The 22,476-nt window shown below is 44.8% G+C and overlaps 1 protein-coding gene across 4 annotated transcripts in view; it reads right to left on the reverse strand.

Annotated features, from left to right (window-relative positions):
* LOC139579362 (C-type lectin domain family 4 member E-like) overlaps positions 1–22,476 on the reverse strand; it is a 295,157-nt gene that overhangs the window by 1,703 nt on the left and 270,978 nt on the right. The window contains exon 1 of one of the 4 annotated variants that reach the window (XM_071407942.1): positions 743–1,301. The exons of 2 other annotated variants lie outside the window; for them this stretch is intronic. The gene's annotated coding sequence lies outside the window, so the exon portion shown is untranslated. Of the gene's footprint in view, positions 1–742; positions 1,302–22,476 lie in introns of those variants that run through there. One more of the 4 variants, XM_071407944.1, reaches the window with a different exon arrangement.

The raw sequence follows: 22,476 nt of genomic DNA on the forward strand, positions 1-22,476 counted from the left end.
GAATTAAAAGTTCCCAGAAATGTTCCATATGCACAAAAAAGCTTATTTCTCTCAAATGTGTTTACATCCCTGTTCGTCAGCATTTATCCTTTGCCAAGATAATCTATCCACCTAACAGGTGTGGCATATCAAGAAGCTGATTAAACAGCATGATCATTACACAGGTGCACCTTGTGCAGCAGAGGATAAAAGGCCTCTTTAAAATATGTAGTTTTGCCACAGATGTCTCAAGTTTTGAGGGAACGTGCATCTGGCATGCTAACTGCAGGAATGTCCACCAGAGCCGTTGTCAGATAAATTAATGTTCATTTCTCTAACATAAGCTGACTCCAATGTTGTTTTAGAGAATTTGGCAGTACGTTCAACTGGCCTAACAACAGCAGACCACATGTAACCATGCCACCCCATGACCTCCACATCTGTCTTCTTCACCTGTTGGATCGTCTGAGGGAGGGTGCTGAGGAGTATTTCTGTCTGTTATAAAGCCCTTTTGTGGGGAAAAACTCATTCTGATTGGCTGGGCCTGGTTCCCCAGTAGTTGGAATCTGGCTGCCAAGTGGGTGGACCTATGCCCTCCAAGGCCCACCCATGGCTGAACCTCTGCCAGTCATGTGACATCCGTAGATTAGGGCCTAATTAATTTAATTCCATTGACTGACATGAACTGTAACTTATAAAATCTTAGAAATGTTTGCATGTTGCATTTATATTGTTGTTTAGTATAGATATACTGTAGACTTACATTGGAAAGACTGGCCTATGATCCCAGCCAGTAGGAGAACACACAGCAGCCCCAGACACGCTGCAGCAATTCCAGAGAGTCTCTTCCACCACTGAAAATGTACTGAATCACAAATGATTAAAGATCTTTGGTAATGTGTTTTACTGTATCATCCAGGATTGGGACAAATACATCTGTAGTACTACAGGATAATCTCACCTGTTATATGTATTGTGTGTGTGATTTATTTGCGTGAGTGTGTGTGTGTGTGTGTGTGTGTGTGTGTGTGTGTGTGTGTGTGTGTGTGTGTGTGTGTGTGTGTGTGTGTGTGTGTGTGTGTGTGTGTGTGTGTGTGTGTGTGTGTGTGTGTGTGTGTGTGTGTGTGTGTGTGTGTGTGTTTTACCTGAGTGCTGGTCTCCTGGTCCATTATTAGGAGCAGTGTCTGCTGTCTCTTCTCTCTTGGTGCTGGTCTCACCGTCTCTCAGGGTGTCTGCACTGACGTAGATATCCACAATCCTCTCCTCCATCTCACCTCTGTTAAACTTGACCTTCTTGTTCATATCTGGCTCAGCATTGATGGCCTCAGACATCTCCAAAAACGTATTGTGTTTTCTGTCTGTACTCGGGTTCTGGTACTATCGTTGCCCTTCTGTCTCTGTCTGTTTCTGTCTCTGCTCTGGGTCTGTGACTAACTGTTTATGATGTCATCCTCAGAATAAAATGGAAATATAGAAAGAGGAAGATAATAAAAGTGTAACATGGTGGTTGAGGTTGGGACCATTTCTGCACCAGTTTAACTTTATAGCTGATTCCTGAGAACAGAGGACTTACTTATCAGGAGAAACTGTATAACCTCATGTTGTGTCTAATGTCCTGACCTCATGTTGTGTCTAATGTCCTGACCTCATGTTGTGTCTAATGTCCTGACCTCATGTTGTGTCTAATGTACTGACCTCATGTTGTGTCTAATGTCCTGACCTCATGTTGTGTCTACTGTACTGACCTCATGTTGTGTCTAATGTCCTGACCTCATGTTGTATCTAATGTACTGACCTCATGTTGTGTCTAATGTCCTGACCTCATGTTGTGTCTAATGTACTGACCTCATGTTGTGTCTAATGTACTGACCTCATGTTGTGTCTAATGTCCTGACCTCATGTTGTGTCTAATGTCCTGACCTCATGTTGTGTCTAATGTCCTGACCTCATGTTGTGTCTAATGTACTGACCTCATGTTGTGTCTAATGTCCTGACCTCATGTTGTGTCTAATGTCCTGACCTCATGTTGTGTCTAATGTCCTGACCTCATGTTGTGTCTAATGTCCTGACCTCATGTTGTGTCTAATGTCCTGACCTCATGTTGTGTCTAATGTACTGACCTCATGTTGTGTCTAATGTCCTGACCTCATGTTGTGTCTAATGTACTGACATCATGTTGTGTCTAATGTCCTGACCTCATGTTGTGTCTAATGTACTGACCTCATGTTGTGTCTAATATAGTGACCTCATGTTGTCTACTGTACTGACCTCATGTTGTGTCTAATGTCCTGACCTCATGTTGTGTCTAATGTACTGACCTCATGTTGTGTCTAATGTACTGACCTCATGTTGTGTCTAATGTACTGAGCTCATGTTGTGTCTAATGTCCTGATCTCATGTTGTGTCTAATGTCCTGACCTCATGTTGTGTCTAATGTACTGAGCTCATGTTGTGTCTAATGTCCTGATCTCATGTTGTGTCTAATGTCCTGAGCTCATGTTGTGTCTAATGTCCTGATCTCATGTTGTGTCTAATGTACTGACCTCATGTTGTGTCTAATATACTGACCTCATGTTGTCTACTGTACTGACCTCATGTTGTGTCTAATGTACTGACCTCATGTTGTGTCTAATGTACTGACCTCATGTTGTGTCTAATGTCCTGACCTCATGTTGTGTCTAATGTACTGACCTCATGTTGTGTCTAATGTTCTGACCTCATGTTGTGTCTAATGTACTGACCTCATGTTGTGTCTAATGTCCTGACCTCATGTTGTGTCTAATGTTCTGACCTCATGTTGTGTCTAATGTAATGACCTCATGTTGTGTCTAATGTACTAACCTCATGTTGTGTCTAATGTCCTGACCTCATGGTGTGTCTAATGTACTGACCTCATGTTGTGTCTAATGTCCTGACCTCATGTTGTGTCTAATGTACTGACCTCATGTTGTGTCTAATGTACTGACCTCATGTTGTGTCTAATGTACTGACCTCATGTTGTGTCTAATGTACTGACCTCATGTTGTGTCTAATGTACTGACCTCATGTTGCGTCTAATGTACTGACCTCATGTTGTGTCTAATGTACTGACCTCATGTTGTGTCTAATGTACTGACCTCATGTTGTGTCTAATGTCCTGACCTCATGTTGTGTCTAATGTACTGACCTCATGTTGTGTCTAATGTACTGACCTCATGTTGTGTCTAATGTCCTGACCTCATGTTGTGTCTAATGTACTGACCTCATGTTGTGTCTAATGTACTGACCTCATGTTGCGTCTAATGTACTGACCTCATGTTGTGTCTAATGTACTGACCTCATGTTGTGTCTAATGTACTGACCTCATGTTGTGTCTAATGTACTGACCTCATGTTGTGTCTAATGTACTGACCTCATGTTGTGTCTAATGTCCTGACCTCATGTTGTGTCTAATGTACTGACCTCATGTTGTGTCTAATGTACTGACCTCATGTTGTGTCTAATGTCCTGACCTCATGTTGTGTCTAATGTACTGACCTCATGTTGTGTCTAATGTACTGACCTCATGTTGTGTCTAATGTCCTGACCTCATGTTGTGTCTAATGTACTGACCTCATGTTGTGTCTAATGTACTGACCTCATGTTGTGTCTAATGTACTGACCTCATGTTGTGTCTAATATACTGACCTCATGTTGTCTACTATACTGACCTCATGTTGTGTCTACTGTACTGACCTCATGTTGTGTCTAATGTCCTGACCTCATGTTGTATCTAATGTACTGACCTCATGTTGTGTCTAATGTACTGACCTCATGTTGTGTCTAATGTACTGACCTCATGTTGTATCTAATGTACTGACCTCATGTTGTCTAATATTCTGGGGGGGGGCCCACGGCAGTGTGTTTTCATTGTTGATTTGAAACACATTTAACAATGAGTCTGTTGTACTGACTCCATGTTGTATCTGATGATGTGTGAAACACATTTAACAATGAGTCTGTTGTACTGACTCCATGTTGTATCTGATGATGTGTGAAACATACAGTAACTACTGGGACACTAAAGTTACAATCAGGAAATAAGTAGGAAACATTTTCATATGCAAATACAAACCATGTAATGTGTGTGTGTGTGTCCCCATTTCCAGGTCTCCTCTTCATCTATGTTAGTCAGGCCAATCCAGGCTCTCTTGTTAAGGTTGAAGAGAAATGTCTGTTGTTGAGAAAGATGTAGTTAACTACAAATGGTCTGTATGTGTAAAATAAAATACACTACTGACCAAGGAATGTTAGTCCAGAACCCGATCCAGCTCTCTGTCTCTGACACCTGTTCCTGTTCTCTGTTAATCATCACCAGAGGCCTCATCAACCGCAGACAAACACAAATCTGTTAGTAAACCATGACTTTGCGTCATTTCCACGCAAAGTCTGAGATTTATATGAATGTTTGCTTGTGTAACGACTCTCCTCCTCCTCTTCATCCGAAGAGGAGGAGCAGGGATTAAACCAAGGTGCAGCGGGTTGTGAATACATATAGATTTATTTGCTGACGAAGACGAACACAAAAACTTATACTTGCATAAACTACAAAACAACAAACGACGTTAAACAGACCTGAACTGGTGAACATAAAAAACAATGCACTCATGAACAGGAAAGAACGAACGAGAGACGAGACAGTACCGTGTGGTGCAATAAACACAGACACAGCGACAACCACCCACGACAAACAATGTGAAACAACCTCCCTATGTATGTCTCTCAATCAGAGGAAAACGAAAACACCTGCCTCTGATTGAGAGCCATACAAGGTCAATTAAACCTGACACTTAACATAGAACAAACACAGACTGCCCACCCATCTCACGTCCTGACCCACTAAACACAACAATACAAAAGGAAAACAAGGTCAGGAACGTGACAGAACCCCCCCCTTAAGGTGCGAACTCCGGACGCACCATAAAAAAAAGTATAGGGGAGGGTCTGGGTGGGCATCTGTCCGCGGCGGCGGCTCTGGCGCAGGACGTGGATCCCATCCCACCATAATAAATCCCCGCTTCTGTGGCCTCCTCAAGGTGGCGACCCTCGCCACCGACCTTGGACTGGGAACCCTAGACATGGGTCCCACTGGATTTAGGGGCAGCCCCGGACTGAGGGACGGCAGCTCCGGACTGAGGGACAACACCGGACTGGCTGGCGGATCCTGGCTGGCTGGCTCTGGCGGATCCTGGCTAGCTGGCTCTGGCTGGTCCTGGCTGGACGGCTCTGGCTGGTCCTGGCTGGACGGCTCTGGCTGGTCCTGGCTGGACGGCTCTGGCTGGTCCTGGCTGGACGGCTCTGGCTGGTCCTGGCTGGCGGAAAGCTCTGGCTGGTCCTGGCTGGCGGAAGGCTCTGGCTGATCCGGTCTGGCGGAAGGCTCTGGCTGATCCGGTCTGGCGGAAGGCTCTGGCTGATCCGGTCTGGCGGAAGGCTCTGGCTGATCCGGTCTGGCGGAAGGCTCTGGCTGATCCGGTCTGGCGGAAGGCTCTGGCTGATCCGGTCTGGCGGAAGGCTCTGGCTGATCCGGTCTGGCGGAAGGCTCTGGCTGATCCGGTCTGGCGGAAGGCTCTGGCTGATCCGGTCTGGCGGAAGGCTCTGTAGGCTCTTGGCAGACGGGCGGCTTTGCAGGCTCATGGCAGACGGGCGGCTTTGCAGGCTCATGACAGACGGGCAGCTTTGCAGGCTCATGACAGACGGGCAGTTCAGGCGCCGTTGGGCAGACGGACAGTTCAGGCGCCGCTGGGCAGACGGGCAGTTCAGGCGCCGCTGGGCAGACGGGCAGTTCAGGCGCCGCTGGGCAGACGGGCAGTTCAGGCGCCGCTGGGCAGACGGGCAGTTCAGGCGCCGCTGGGCAGATGGGCACACCTGTAGGGAGGAGACGGAGAGACAGCCTGGTGCGTGGGGCTGCCACAGGACCCACCAGGCTGGAGAGACCTACAGGAGGCTTGATGTTACGAGGCACCTGAAGGACCGGGCTGTGGGGGAGTACTGGAGCTCTGGTGCGCAGCCTTGGCACCACTCCCCCAGGCTGGAATACTACACCAGCCCGTACCCTCCAGAGTGCAGGCACAGGTTGAACCGGGCTGTGGATGAGCACTGGAGATCTAGTGCCTACTACGCGCACTTCTCTCTTAGGCTCCACTACCACATTTGCCCGGTACGAGCGGAGCGTAGGCATAGGACGCACTGCACCCTCCCAGCGCTCCGGAGACACAGCACGCAGAGCCGGCGCAGGATACCCTGGACCGAAACTGCGTACCGGAGACCAGACGCGCTGAGCAGGCACAATACGCCCCGGCTGGATGCCCACACTCACATGACACTTTCGGGGGGCTGCTCTATAGCGCACCAGGCTATGGGCACGCACTGGCGACACCGTGCGCTTAACCGCATAACACGGTGCCTGACCAGTGACGCGTTGCTTATAATAAGCACGAGGAGTGCGCTCAGGTCTGCTACCTGGCTTAGCCACACTCCTCTCTAGCCCCCCCCCAAAAAATCTGGGGTTGCCTCTCGTACCTGTCCCGCTGCCGTGCTGCCTCCTCATATCGCCGCCGTTCAGCTTTCGCTTTCTCCAGCTCAGCTTTGGGGCGGCGATACTCCCCAGCCTGTGCCCAGGGTCCTTCTCCGTTCAGGATCTCCTCCCATGTCCATGAATCCTGGGATCTCTGCGGTTGCTGTCCTTTTCCCCGCTGCTTGGTTCTGGTAATTTGGTGGGTGGTTCTGTAACGACTCTCCTCCTCCTCTTCATCCGAAGAGGAGGAGCAGGGATTAAACCAAGGTGCAGCGGGTTGTGAATACATATAGATGTATTTGCTGACGAAGACGAACACAAAAACTTATACTTGCATAAACTACAAAACAACAAACGACGTTAAACAGACCTGAACTGGTGAACATAAAAAACAATGCACTCATGAACAGGAAAGAACGAACGAGAGACGAGACAGTACCGTGTGGTGCAATAAACACAGACACAGCGACAGCCACCCACGACAAACAATGTGAAACAACCTCCCTATGTATGTCTCTCAATCAGAGGAAAACGAAAACACCTGCCTCTGATTGAGAGCCATACAAGGTCAATTAAACCTGACACTTAACATAGAACAAACACAGACGGCCCACCCATCTCACGTCCTGACCCACTAAACACAACAATACAAAAGGAAAACAAGGTCAGGAACGTGACAGCTTGAATTTATACACAGACATAACCATTTGTAGGAACAGTGAGTGTCAAGTGTTGGAATAAGGGAACTGCTTGTCAAGGATGGGGAAAATATATGTTGAAATTGTGTGAGTAATAATGGAGTTCTACTTCCATTGTGAATTAATGCAACAGATCTTGACAGACTAAATATAATTTCACCACATCAGTGCATTTGTTACGATAATAATCAATATAAAGTAGGGTAATATGTTCAATTAGAGACACGTGTTAAAGTTAAACCATTGTAGAAATACTATAAGACTGAGATAATGAAAATGGAATTAGAGATGCCTGATGTTGCTCTGTGTAACGGCTGTCGTCTTCCTCTTCCTCGGACGAGGAGAGGAGAGAAGGATCGATAACCCCCCCCTCAAGGTGCGTACTCCGGACGCACTACCAAAAGTCTAGGGGAGGGTCTGGGTGGGCATCTGACCACGGTGGTGGCTCAGGCTCTGGACGAGGTCCCCACCCCACCATAGTCAATCCCAGCTTCCGTAGCCTCCTCAAAATGACCACCCTCCAAATAACCCCACCTAAATTAAGGGGCAACACCAGAATGACTGGCGGATCCTGGCTGGCTGGCTCTGGCGGATCCTGGCTGGCTGGCTCTGGCTGGTCATGGCTCGCTGATGGCTCTGGACGGTCATGGCTGGCTGACTCTGGCGGATCCTGGCTGGCTGGCTCTGGCGGATCCTGGCTGGACGGCTCTGGCTGGTCCTGGCTGGACGGCTCTGGCTGGTCCTGGCTGGACGGCTCTGGCTGGTCCTGGCTGGACTGCTCTGGCTGGTCCTGGCTGGACGGCTCTGGCTGGTCCTGTCTGGTTTGCGGCTCTGGCAGATCCTGTCTGGTTGGCGGCTCTGGCAGATCCTGTCTGGTTGGCGGCTCTGGCAGATCCTGTCTGGTTGGCGGCTCTGGCAGATCCTGTCTGGTTGGCGGCTCTGGCAGATCCTGTCTGGTTGGCGGCTCTGGCAGATCCTGTCTGGTTGGCGGCTCTGGCAGATCCTGTCTGGTTGGCGGCTCTGGCAGATCCTGTCTGGTTGGCGGCTCTGGCAGATCCTGTCTGGTTGGCGGCTCTGGCAGATCCTGTCTGACGAATGGCTCTAGCGGCTCCTGACTGACTATCACTCTGACGGCTCGGGACAGACGGGCGGCTCTAATGGCTCGGGACAGACGGATGGCTCAGACGGCACTGGGCAGACGGATGGCTCAGATGGCGCTGGGGAGACGGATGGCTCAGATGGCGCTGGGGAGACGGATGGCTCAGATGGCGCTGGGGAGACGGATGGCTCAGATGGCGCTGGGGAGACGGATGGCTCAGATGGCGCTGGGGAGACGGATGGCTCAGATGGCACTGGGGAGACGGATGGCTCAGATGGCGCTGGGGAGACGGATGGCTCTGGCCGGATAAGGCGCACTGTAGACCTGGTGCGTGGTGCCGGAACTGGAGGCACCGGGCTAAGGACACGCACCTTCATGCTAGTGCGGGGAGCAGGAACAGGGCACACTGGACTCTCAAAACGTACTCTGTGCCTGGTGCGTGGTACCGGCACTGGTGGCACCGGGCTGAGTGCACGCACCTCAGGGAGAGTGCGTGGAGGAGGAACAGGGCTCTGAAAACGCACTGGAAGCCTGGTGCGTGGTGTAGGCACTGTTGGTACTAGGCTGGGGCGGGGAGGTGGCGCCGGAAATACCGGACCGTGCAGGCGTACTGGCTCTCTTGAGCATTGATCCTGCCCAACCTTACCTGGTTGAATACTCCCCGTCGCCCGACCAGTGCGGGGAGGTGGAATAACCCGCACCGGCCTATGTAGGCGAACCGGGGACACCATGCGTAAGGCTGGTGCCATGAATGCCGGCCCGAGGAGACGCACTGGAGACCAGACGCGTTGAGCCGGCTTCATGGCACCTGGCTCAATGCCCAATCTAGCCCTACCAGTGCGGGGAGGTGGAATAACCCGCACCGGGCTATGCACACGTACAGGAGACACCGTGCGCTCTACTGCGTAACACGGTGTCCGCCCGTACTCCCGCTCTCCATGGTTAGCCTGAGAAGTGGGCGCAGGTCTCCTACCTGCCCTTGGCCCACTACCTCTTAGCCGCCCCCAAGACATTTTTGGGTAGTACTCACGGGCTTTTCAGGCTTCCAGCCACGTCTCCTTGCTTCCTCCTCATATCGCCGCCTCTCTGCTTTCGCTGCCTCCAGCTCAGCTTTGGGGCGGCGATATTCTCCTGGTTGAGCCCAAGGTCCTTTTCCATCCAGCTCGTCCTCCCATGTCCAGTAGTCCTGGTTGCTCTGTTGAGCTCTCCCCCGCCGCTTGGTCCTAGGTTGGTGGGTGATTCTGTAACGGCTGTCGTCTTCCTCTTCCTCGGACGAGGAGAGGAGAGAAGGATCGGTGGACCAATACGCAGCGAGGTATGTTGACATAATGAATTTATTGAAAAGACGAAGACTGACACGAACTATACTTGACTTATACAAAATAACAAACAAACAACGTAGACAGACCTGATCATAGAACTTACATAAAACACGCAGAACTCACGAACAGGAACAGACTACAATAAACGAACCGAACAACCATAACAGTCCCGTGTGGTGCGCAGACACAAACACGGAAGACACAGGAGACAATCACCCACAAACAAACAGTGTGAACAGCCAACCTATATATGGTTCTCAATCAGAGGAAAACGTCAAACACCTGTCTCTGATTGAGAACCATATAAGGCTGATTACAAGACCTAAACATAGAAACACAAAACATAGAAATGCCCACCCACACTCACGCCCTGACCGACTAACACATACAAAACAACAGAAAATAGGTCAGGAACGTGACACTCTGTTAGAAGGTTTGTCACACACTGCATTACATGTTGTGTCTAATGCATTTACTGCATTTACACTTTTTTTACAGAAAGTACAGATTGGCTCATCATATATAATTCCCCAAACCAATCATATTGGATCTTTTCGAGGATTTAAGACCTACCTAAGAAAGGCAAAAACATGCCAGTCCGTTGCACATCAAGTGCCATCCAGCCTCAGGTTTTTGGCAACCGGCACTTTTCAGCAGGAGCTTGGCGATTTGGCATCCGACATCCCTTTATGAGCCAATGTTTTGGATTTAGTCATCAGCAAAATAAACTGTAACATACAATTTCCATAAGTCATCGCGCAACAGGTTGAAATCAATTGTTTTTTTTGCCATCAATGGATTTCCAATTACAAATGGATCAATAGACGGCACCCACATCCCCATCCCCATGCCAAAACCAGTTCAACTATGTGAACAGAAAAGGCTTACACTCTTAATGTGCAGGTGATAGGTTACATGACAACAAAACAGCGCTGCTGAATGTGCTGGCAGGTGGCCAGTTGGAATGCACACTCGTTCATTCTGTTCATGTTGGCCTATACACCTACAGTAGGGAGCTGTTGAGGATGGATACCTTATTGGTGAGTGTTGACTACTCATTTCAAGTAAATGTGCCATTGCTAAAGCAACTTGAATTGTCCTACTGATCCTCTCTTTGTAGCTATGTTTTTATTTTCACTGGTCAAACCACAACTGAGTGAGACCAATAAAACCTATTGGTTGACCTCAATCTCTGACACTAGCACCTGTATTACAGTCTGGATTATTATCATTTTAAGGTTCGTTTGGTTGTGCCTTTGTAGCCTATATCATGTATGGCGTTGTATATTCCCGTAGGCTTTAAAGGGTTTATTTTGACTCTATATGGTTAATTAGAGGCATTTCAATATCCAACTAGCCAAGGTTGTGCAAGAGCACTGAGGCTGAGAACAATTTGGTATTTTTCAAAGGTTATCTCCTATTGGTGTGATGGTGGTAGGATTGTTTTGATAAATCTAACTGTTTCTATTCATACCAACATTCTAAATTCAGTTCTAATGTAGTATTGATAAATGAGCCCCCAGGTCTATTACTCTCTTGATACAGTCCTGTCTGCTGTCCAGGTTTTGGTCTGGTGAAGATGTAGTACCATCTCTCTCCCTCTGTAGCTAGTCTCTCTCTAGTCAGATTTTTGTAACTGGTCTGTAGCTGGTCTCTCTCTGTAGTCAGGTTGTTGTAACTGGTCTGTAGCTGGTCTCTCTCTGTAGTCAGGTTGTTGTAACTGGTCTGTAGCTGGTCTCTCTCTGTAGTCAGGTTGTTATAACTGATCTGTAACTCGTCTTTCTTTAGTCAGGGTGTTGTAACTGGTCTCTGAGTTATTTGAGACGTTTGTCTCTCTCTGCAGCAGAGTTATTTGAGACGTTGTTATCATCAATAACAATAAAGAAGAAGTGGTTCACTAAAACAGATCATAACTGAACTAGCTGGTCTCTATCTGAAGTCAGGTTGTTGTAGCTGGTCTGTAGGTTGTCTATCATTAGTCAGGTTGTTGTAACTGGTCTCTCTCTTTAGTCAGGTTGTTGTAGCTAGTCTGTAGGTGGTCTCTCTTTAGTCAGGTTGTTGTAACTGGTCTCTCTCTTTAGTCAGGTTGTTGTAGCTGGTCTGTAGCTGATCTCGCTCCTCAGTCAAGTTGTGGTAGCTGGTCTGAAGGTGGTCTCTCTTTAGTCAGGTTGTTGTAACTGGTCTCTCTCTTTAGTCAGGTTGTTGTAGCTGGTCTGTACCTGGCCTCTCTCTTTAGTCAGGTTGTTGTAGCTGGTCTGTAGGTGGTCTCTCCTTAGTCAGGTTGTTGTATCTGGTCTCTCTCTTTAGTCAGTTTGTTTTAGCTGGTCTGTAGCTGATCTCTCTCTTTAGTCAGGTTGTTGTAGCTGTTCTGTAGCTGATCTCTCTTTTTAGTCAGGTTGTTGTAGCTGGTCTGTAACGGGCCTCTCTCTTTAGTCAGGTTGTTGTAACTGGTCTCTCTCTTTAGTCAGGTTATTGTAGCTGGTCTGTAGGTGGTCTCTCCTTAGTCAGGTTGTTGTATCTGGTCTCTCTCTTTAGTCAGGTTGTTGTAGCTGGTCTGTAGCTGATCTCTCTCTTTAGTCAGGTTGTTGTAGCTGGTCTGTAGCTGATCTCTCTTTTTAGTCAGGTTGTTGTAGCTGGTCTGTAACTGGCCTCTCTCTTTAGTCAGGTTGTTGTAACTGGTCTCTCTCTTTAGTCAGGTTATTGTAGCTGGTCTGTAGCTGATCTCTCTCTTTAGTCAGGTTGTTGCAACTGGTCTCTCTCTTTAGTCAGGTTGTTGTAGCTGGTCTGTAACTGGTTTCAGATTTTTAAAGTGTTTTACAGCGAAAACACAATATAGCATTATATTAGCTTACCACAATAGCCAGAAACACAAGCAATTTACCAGTAGCAAAGGTTAGCGATCGTAACAATCCAGCAAAAGATATATTATTTTTGACTAACCTGGATAAACTTCATCAGATGACAGTCCTGTAACCTCATATTACACAATGCATATAGGTTTTGTTCAAAAATGTGCATATTTAGCAGCACAAATCGTGGTTATACAATGTGATCAGTAGCAACATTTCATGCATTCTGGCCGGCGCCATCTTGGAGAGGCACCTAATCTAATCGATAAATAATCGAAAACTTGACAAAAAAATACAGGTTGGACAGCAAATGAAAGATGCATTAGTTATTAATGCAACCGCTGTGTTAGATTTTTAAAATTAACGTTACTAGACATACAGTGTGCGTTACAGCCAGACCAGTGCCGAAATGAATGGCGGACAAATCCTTTTACATTTTTCCACAGAAATACGAATAACATCATAAATAGCTCTTACTTTTGGACAGGCTTCCATCAGAATCTTGGGCAAGTTGTCCTTTGTCCAAAAGAATCGTTGCTCGGTTGTAAAACGTCGTCTTCAACTTTGGAACTAGCAGCTAACAATAGCTATGTGGCGCAGACATGCCCAAATCCTCAAAACGCAATACTAAGGAAATTCCGAAAATAGCAATATACTCGCATAAACTGATATAACTCGGTTTAAAATAACTTCGTTATGATGTTTCTAACACCTATATCGAATTAAATTACAGACGGATATATCTAAGGCCGATAACTGAGCGTTTCAAAATGCCATCCTGAGGTCTTGCTTTGCGTAATGACGAACGTCGAAAAGAGAGCTCCCTTTGTTCCTTGGGGCTTTATAAGGTCTGAGATCTACGTAGAAACTCCATTCCAATTCTCATTGGTTACTGTAGTAGGATTTCCTTCCCGGGTACATCTGCTGAGCTAGAGTGCTAATTTGCAGTTTGTCTCTAGGATTTTTGAACAAAACCATGTAGTTGGCATTCAAGCTAATGGTACGGCTATTTTTACCTTGGTGAAACACATTCTGGACCAAGTAAAGCACGGACAGGATTCTATGATGAGTATATTGGGTAAAAGCTTGTGCAATTTCGGGGGGTTCGCTACCCGCAAATAGCATATCGCCCAAAACAAGCAGATTGTTTTTATGTGGTGGGAGAAGTTCATCACCAGACAGAGATTCTGGTATTCCTTCAACAAACCTGATTTTTATTGTCTTCAATAATTCATCATACATAGGTTGGTAACAGGAATAACACCATACAATATTGTCAGGCTTTTGAGATAACACATGTTCAGAATTCTCTAAAATCCTTTTTACAAAAAAAGTTTTACTACTGTTTGAAGGGCCTGCAATTAAGGCCGAAAAAGGCAGTTGTAAACGTGGGTCAAAAACCTTGACAGCCGTCATTATATCTTAAGCTTTAAGACACACTGGGGTTGGGGGGCTTGTAGCATAAGTCAGTAGCCAAAGGGCAATGTGGTACCGTCAGGCAATAGCTGTCTCTTGTCATAGACTACCCTGAATCTTTTAGTGAGCGGGGCGTTTCTTAGATGGAACCCCTTTTTATCCCGCATTATTTTTTTGTAGGAGCTCAAAATCTATAAGTCACTATTCCTGTCATTTATGAACCCCTCGACCAAGCGCGTGATTGATTCCAAGTTTACACGCGGGGCATTTTCGTAGTTTTGAGTCACGCCTTTGGCTTTCAACACCACGTGATTGTCTTTAGTCCTAAAAGCATAGCTTTTGGGGCCACATGAGGACCATTGTGTAATATGGTCACCCTCTTCGAGTTCACTCGTTAAACCCCCAAGATAGTTGCTAAGTGGGGGGTTCCAATCCCCCTGTTTGCTTACATAGACCACAGAGTCTGTGTCGTGGTAAAGAACCCACCTCTGAAGCTGTTCCATGAGGGTGTACAGTTCAAGTCGGCCATAGGCTGTGGTAAATGCTGCAAGAAACACATTTACATTACCCGGGGGTAGAACCCATTTTTTGTGGCGCCGCCTTGCACCAATGCAATGTCTTGACTCAAGAATGAAAAATGTGAAATTTCGTATTGGTCCGAAAAAACAAATTCCAAAAATTCTTCGGGGTCTTTAATAATCGAAGTTGTTAGCATATTGCATCTCTGCGCTAATTTCCCCCAAAGGGAGTTCAAGTACAATTTCGACACATTTCTTTTGGTTTTGTTGACCTCTATTCTGTCAGGGTCAAGAAGTATGCATTCTCTGTCATGGTAGTCTTGAATGTACTTGTCTTTACTCTCTTGATCTGTGACCGATGCAGGATAGCCTGAAACCATCTGCTTGCATCTCAAGAAGGTCTTGATGTACTCTTTAAAAAGTGTGTCTGATTTCCTGGAAAAGTTCCACACTTCAAAGATGTTGGCCACACGATACCCCTTCTCTAAAGACTTAGAGAATTCAACGGTGACCCATACACCGGTCAGGGCTCTTTCTTGATCTGAGTGATCACAAGGGTTATCCTGGTTGTTGTTTTCACTGCATGTGCGACAAAGGGGAAAGAAAAGTTTTCCTTTAGGTCCCTTGTAAGGCAACACAGGTATAAATAGCCCCCTAGGCGGGTAGACAGTAGCTTTGATCAAACCAAAATAGTTTTGGGGTAAGTCAAAGTCGCGGTGAATAATTTCCGCATGCCCCAGAGGATAGCATGAGGATCTCATTACATGAGGATAAAGGGATGTAAAATCTACATATCCTATTGTCTCGTCGGGTTGAGCTACATACCGCAATGTCAAAGCATTGGTCCGGCCTCCATACAAGGCCTGTCGCGGTTCCAAGGGCTCTGGAGGGCCATAGTTGGTAAGGAAGGCCTGAACATGAGGATCAGACTTTTTGAGGGCTGTCCATTCCTGCTCCCACAAAACCACAACTTTTAACCCGTAAGTAGCCTGTAAAGAATTCAATTTGTTTTGAAACTCTTGGTACATTTGCCCAAAAGTCTTTTGGGTTAGGACACACATGGCCTGGGGCACAAAGCAAGATTTACAACCGTGGAAGAAACAACCGTTGTCCTCATACACTGTCTCAACCCCGTCAATCTGTGTGTAGCCATCTTCATGGTAAGAGACAAATGCCTTCTCCCCCCGATTCAAAGCATGTTGGATAAAAATGTCTTTATCCTGGGCCAAGTACTCCAACCATTGAATGGAACCACTAGAGTATGCCTTGAATTTGCGTCGGTAGTTGTCTGGCGATGGGATAGCTATAGATGCTGGAGTTAGATAGTGTGTACGGTAGGTTTTCATGCACGCGGATGCAATAGTTGTACAGCTCCAGGGGTCAATGCCCGCATCTTTGATTACCTCTTCTCTGAATCTGAGGCATCCTTCACGAAGTATAACCACGTCATTGTCACAGTATGATTCCATCTCTTTATGGAAATCAAAAGTGCCATGTCTTACTGTCTCGTACCACGTCATGAATCTCTCACGCTCTTTGGGAGACATTTGATCACACCCGTACATTTCGGGGCAGGAATAAGATCCTATATAATGTAGATTCTCCTCAGATGTGAAGAAGTGGGGGAAATATCCTTTGACAGAGTTTTCAAACCCCAAGGCCTCTGGCATTTGAGCCAATCTCATGGGTAAGAAGCTTAAGCTGTCAATGTATCTCTGTTTGAAGGCGGGGTCTACAAAACATACGATTTTACTACCTTGAGCTATGACGCTGGGTGCAACGCCTTGCTGTATCAAGGGGTTCAGAAGAAGGTAGGAGTCATAGGCTCTAGCATTGTGCGCTATAAACGTGAAGTTTCTGTACTGGGGTTTTCTAAAGTGTTTTAGAAAGAGCAGTGCACAATTGGGTCCCTCGGCCGACCACTTTTCACCCTTGAAAGTCATGGTAGATACAAAAATAGGCAAGTGAACCCCTGATTGCTGATTTGTCTCAAAATCATAAAACACATATTTCTCTGTATGTTCATCTTCAGCCATGGGCTGAATGTAACATTCGTGTGGTACTTCTTGAACCACTTCAGCGTCTCTGCTTTTCAAAGGCCCTTTACATATTGGGCAATGTAGAATTCCACACACATGAGGTTTAGGGCTATCTATTTTAAGGTTGTAATTGCAATGGCATTTTCGACATTTCTTGTTAATGTCACAACTGCTTACAGATTTACAGGCCTTGGGGTGCCATGTTTCAGTTTTGTGTTTTTCGTAACAGTAAGCCGATCGACAGGTCCTATGACAATCCTCACAGGGGTCAAGTTTAGCGGTTGCATAGGGCAATTTTTATCCAGACATACTGAACAGTTATAACGGCACGAGTGCCCCCCCATGCGGGTGTAGCCGGTATGACATGATGGACACACGTATGGTGCGCCTAAAAACGCTGTGATGTTAGTTACGGCATAGTAATGCTCGTTTTGCACATAAAAGTACATAGTCTGAGGATGTGGTTCGAGTTTGTTTTGGAATTTCAAGAGAGCTGCATTAGCCCTACTGTGGTCAATAACCACAATCTTGATATTCAGAAAGTTTTCAAATTGTACTATGTAAGAGAAAGCCACAGCGTCATGTATACCGAGACCCACAGCAGTTTGGAGCTCTTGAGCTTTTTGTAACGCTGCTAGATCAGTACATCCAGGGCTGAGTAAATGGGCAAGACCTATTGCAAAGCATAGCTTATTACCAGGATTGGGAACGTTTATGAGGTAGGCCCTTTTATTGCTTATGATTTCTGACTGCATTAGGCTATCGAGCTTCCTTCTCTGACCTCCGCCACCTTGTGGTTGACGTATTAATTGCACTACAAGCTCGAGGGTCCTATCGGCTATGACGTTTAAATTTGACTGAACAAGTCGTTCTAGCAGGGCTACAAATTGTTCAAGATCTGCTTCACCATTGGGTAAAATAAGCGATACCGTGCTATGCAGACTGTCTCCATAAAATTCCAACTGTAAGAGATCCCGGGGTTCGCCATAATTTCTAGCCCTATCTAGCAGTTCATTCATAGTGTCCAAAATCATTACGTAAAACACAGCATAGTCAAGATTCTGACTCCCCCATGCGAAATTGTAAAACTGTCGAACCTCAGTATTGTGGAATTTATTTAGGTGCAAAACACGTACACTGCGATCAAGACCGTCCCCATCCAGATTTGCTAGATCATTTTCCAACTGTTCAAAAACATCGTATTGCGTTTCAGACTCTTCGGACATGGGTGTTAACGGCTGGTTTAGAGGTGTGTGTGGTGCAGAATTAAACCTCGGGCTCTCGTTCATCTGGGTAATTAGCGATATGATCGTTTCGGGAATCTGTGATAACATGTTTTCATTGGACGGCCCTGACTCATTCATACGAGTAATAATTTCTATGAGTTCGGCTGGAATCTGTGATAATATGTTTTCATCTATTGCCAATATGTCCGTTACCCCCGCATCATTCATCTGATTAATTATAGCTTGGAGTTCTGGCGGTATCTGGGCTACGAGGTTTTCAATTGTTTCGCTTAGGTCTATTGGGGGCGCCATTTGAATAATTAAGGATGTGTGTTCTTGTGTTATTCTGGAGTGATCTGTGTTACATATATACTTTTAACGTCGGTATTTGCGTGTTTTAACCTGATTGTTGTTTAACATACGGGGAAGCTCGCTACGCCAGAATGACATATCCTGACGGTATTGATGCTCTAGTAAAATACCCATACGCCTGTGGAGCAAAACACTTCGGGATTTTAACTTCTACTTAGTACTCATCCCGGATCCGGGAGCACCCCCCACAGTAAAAAAGCTGACTAGCATAGCCTAGCATAGCGTCACAAGTAAATACAAGCATCTAAATATCATTAAATCACAAGTCCAAGACACCAGATGAAAGATACAGATCTTGTGAATCCAGCCATCATTTCTGATTTTTAACCTTTTCTCAATATAGGGGGTGCTGTTTCAACGTTAGCATTTATCGTCTCCAAATTAAACTGCCTCATACTCAATTCTTGCTCATACAATATGCATATTATTGTTATTATTGGATAGAAAACACTCTCTAGTTTCTATAGACGTTTGAATTATGTCTCTGAGTGAAACAGAACTCATTCTACAGCACTTTTCCTGATATGGAGTGAGATTTCAGAAATTTTGGCCTCTGGTCCCAGGTCAGTTTTAAAGTCCCTGTAAATCCTATGAGGATACAAACACTGCCCATGCCTTCCTCTAGATGTCAGTAAGAGGTGACAATTTGAATGGAGTCGATTGCGCAATCAGGGCCAGTATAAAACGCGAAAGACCGGATGTACCGTTCTTTTCCTGCTGCGCCTCACGCAAGATGGACGTCGGACTCTCTCTCTTTCCAAGCGTTGGTTTAGCCACTTATATATCGCCGGTCATGTTTTTACTCGTTATAGGTGTTAAAAACATCATAAGGTAGTTAATTTAAACCGTTTTATAGCAATTTATATCCGTTTAGTGCAATTTTGAGGCATTGCTTTGTGATCCACTTTGAAGCGCCGGGCATGTTTCGGCGTCCCGGTCGAACGTTAGTGGGCATTTCGAAGGACAAGAGGACATCTTTCGACCAAAAGAAGATTAGACCCAAGAAAGGATACATTGCCCAAGATTCTGATGGAAGATCACCTCACAGTAAGAAATATTTAAGATGATAAATCGTTGTTCTGTCGAAAAATGTTATACGCATATTCCGCCATTTTTTTTGGTATAGCTTCGCTTGGCGAACCCTGTATTGCACAGTAAGGATATTTTTAGAAATGTAATTCAGCGATTGCATTAAGAACTAATTTGTCTTTCGATTGCTGTCCACCCTATATTTTTTAGTCAAGTTTACGATTAGTTATTAATTACGCCAGATCACTGTCCAAAATGGAGCCCGACATTTTCAGGCTAGTTTTGCTAGTATTGTCATGTTATAACCACGTTTTTTTGTGGCTAAATATGCACATTTTCGAACAAACTCTATATGTATGTTGTAATATGATGTTACAGTGGTGTCATCGGAAGAATTCTGAGAAGGTTAGTGAAAAAATTAATACATTTTGCCGATGATTACGTTATCTCTCTCTTTGGCTTGTATCAATGCTCGGGTAACGTTTGCACATGTGGTATGCTAATATAACGATTTATTGTGTTTTCGCTGTAAAACACTTAGAACATCTGAAATTTTGTCTGAATTCACAAGATCTGTGTCTTTCCAATGCTATGCTTTGTCTATTTTTAAGAAATGTTTTATGATGAGTAAATTGGTAATACACGTTGCTCTCTGTATTTATTCTAGTCGAGTTGTGATGGTGGGTGCAATTGTAAACTATGATTTCTACCTGAAATATGCACATTTTTCTAACAAAAACTATCCTATACAATAAATATGTTATCAGACTGTCATCTGATGAGGTTTTTTCTTGGTTAGTGGCTATCAATATCTTTATTTGGCCGATTTGGTGATAGCTACTGGTGGAGAGAAAAAATGGTGGACAAAGAAAAATGGTATCTTTTGCTAACGTGGTTAGCTAATAGATTTACATATTGTGTCTTCCCTGTAAAACATTTTAAAAATCAGAAATGATTGCTGGATTCACAAGAAGTGGATCTTTCATCTGGTATCTTGGACTTGTGATTGAATGATATTTAGATGCTACTATTTACTTGTGACGCTATGCTAGCTATGCTATTCAGCTTTTTTACTGGTGGGGGGTGGGGGGTGCTCCCGGATCCGGGTTTCTGACTCGGTAGAAGTTAAAATGTTTTACAGGGAAGACACAATATGTAAATCTATTAGCTAACCACGATAGCAAAAGACACAACTTTTTTTTCCCACCATTTTTTTCCTGCATCAGTAGCTATCACTAATTCGACTAAATAAAGATATATATAGCCACTAACCAAGAAACAACATCATAAGATGACAGTCTGATAACATATTTATGGTATAGCATATGTTTTTTTGAAAAATGTGCATATTTCAGGTATAAATCACAGTTCTACATTGCAGCTGCAATCTGAAATAGCGTTGGAAGCAGCCGGAATAATTACAGAGACCGACGTCAATTACCAAAATACTCATCCTAAAACATTTCTGAAAAATACACAGCATACAGCAATCGAAAGACACAGATCTTGTGAATCCAGACAATATTTCAGATTTTCTAAGTGTTTTACAGCGAAAACACAATATATCGTTATATTAGCATACCACATGAGCTAACATCACCCCAGCATTGAATCAATGCAAAAGGGGCGATAACGTTATTGCCACCAAAATATATAAATTTTTTCACTAACCTTCTCAGAATTCTTCAGATGACAGTCCTGTAACATCATATTACACAATGCATATAGAGTTTGTTCGAAAATGTGCATATTTAGCATCACAAATCGTGGTTATGCAATGTAATCTGTCAAAACATGGCATGCATTCTGGCCGGCGCCATCTTGGAAAGGCACCTATGTTTACGATTATTTATCGATTAGATTGACTAAAAAAATACAGGTTGGACAGCTAATGAAAGATGCATTGGTTATTAATGCAACGTTACAAGACATACATTGTGAGTTACAGCCAGACTAGTGCTGCAAAAAATGGCCGACAACTGCGTTTACATTTTTCCACATAAATACGGAATAAAATCATAAATAACTCTTACTTTTGGACGAGCTTCCATCAGTATCTTGGGCAATGTGTCCTTTGTCCAAAAGAATCGTTGCTTTGTTGTAAAACGACCTCTTCAACTTCGGAACTAGCAGCTAACGATAGCTACACGGCACACACATGTCCAAATCCTCAAACGCAATACTAAGGAAATTCCGAAAAATAGCAATATACTCGCATAAACTGATATAAATCGGTTTCAAATAACTTCGTTATGATGTTTCTAACACCTATATCGAATTAAATCACAGACGGATAGATCTTTGGTCAATAACGAGAGCTTTTGAGCATGCCATTCTGATGTCCTCCCTTGCGTCCTGGCGAGCGTCGAAAAGAAGGGACATCTCACTCCATTGCCTTTTATAAACTCTGAGAAACACGTAGAGACACCATTCCACTTCTCATTGGTTACTGACATCCAGGGGAAGGCGGGTGCAGTTCATTTCGATCCATAGGGCACACACAGAGCTTAAAACTGATCCGAGATCAGAGACTATTTTTCAGAGCTTCGCATGTCCTGTCATGATTTTCGCTGTAGAAAGAGTTCTGGTTCACCCACAGACATAATTCAAACGGTTTTAGAAACTAGAGATTGTTTTCTATCCAATAGTAATAATATGCATATTGTACGAGCAAGAATTGAGTATGAGGCAGTTTAATTTGGAGACGATATTTTCCAAAGTGGAAACAGCACCCCCTGTATTGAGAAAAGGTTAAACCCTGGGTAACAGCTTTGCAAAACCTAGCTTGGTTTATTTCAGAACCGTCTGGTGCCCCCACAGAATTGGCAGAATCAAGAAGGTTGGCCGCTTCACATAACATCAAATCGTCTACCTCGGAAATGTAATTTAAAACTTTGAAATCATCCGGTTTCGTTGTTTTATTGATGGGGACCTGTGCGCCGAAATCCTCCACGGGCTCTCGATGTGTAGGGTCTTCGGTGCCGTTATACGCTGGGGAGGAGTCTGAAATAAAAATAATACATACAAAATAGGTTATTAACCCCTAAAATATGCTAGATAAAAATGTCAAATATATTTCAGATATAATCCTATATATTAACAATACATTAATTAAATACCTCGGCTTTTTTGACGAGGGCTGTTCTGAAGAATCGCTGAAACCGGGGGAAGTTGTCTTTTGGCCGCATGAATTATCGATTCTGCCTGGTCTGTAGCGCTGGAGCCTGAAAAAACATTATTTGTCCTTGTTTTAACCAGTCATCATGACCATCAACATGATAACTACTAGTCATCATCACTTAACCATTCAGTATGACCATCAACATGATAACTACTAGTCATCATCACTTAACCATTCAGTATGACCATCAACATGATAACTACTAGCCATCACCAC

Source organism: Salvelinus alpinus, chromosome 6 (genome assembly GCF_045679555.1).
Source record: "Salvelinus alpinus chromosome 6, SLU_Salpinus.1, whole genome shotgun sequence".
NCBI lineage: Eukaryota > Metazoa > Chordata > Actinopteri > Salmoniformes > Salmonidae > Salvelinus > Salvelinus alpinus.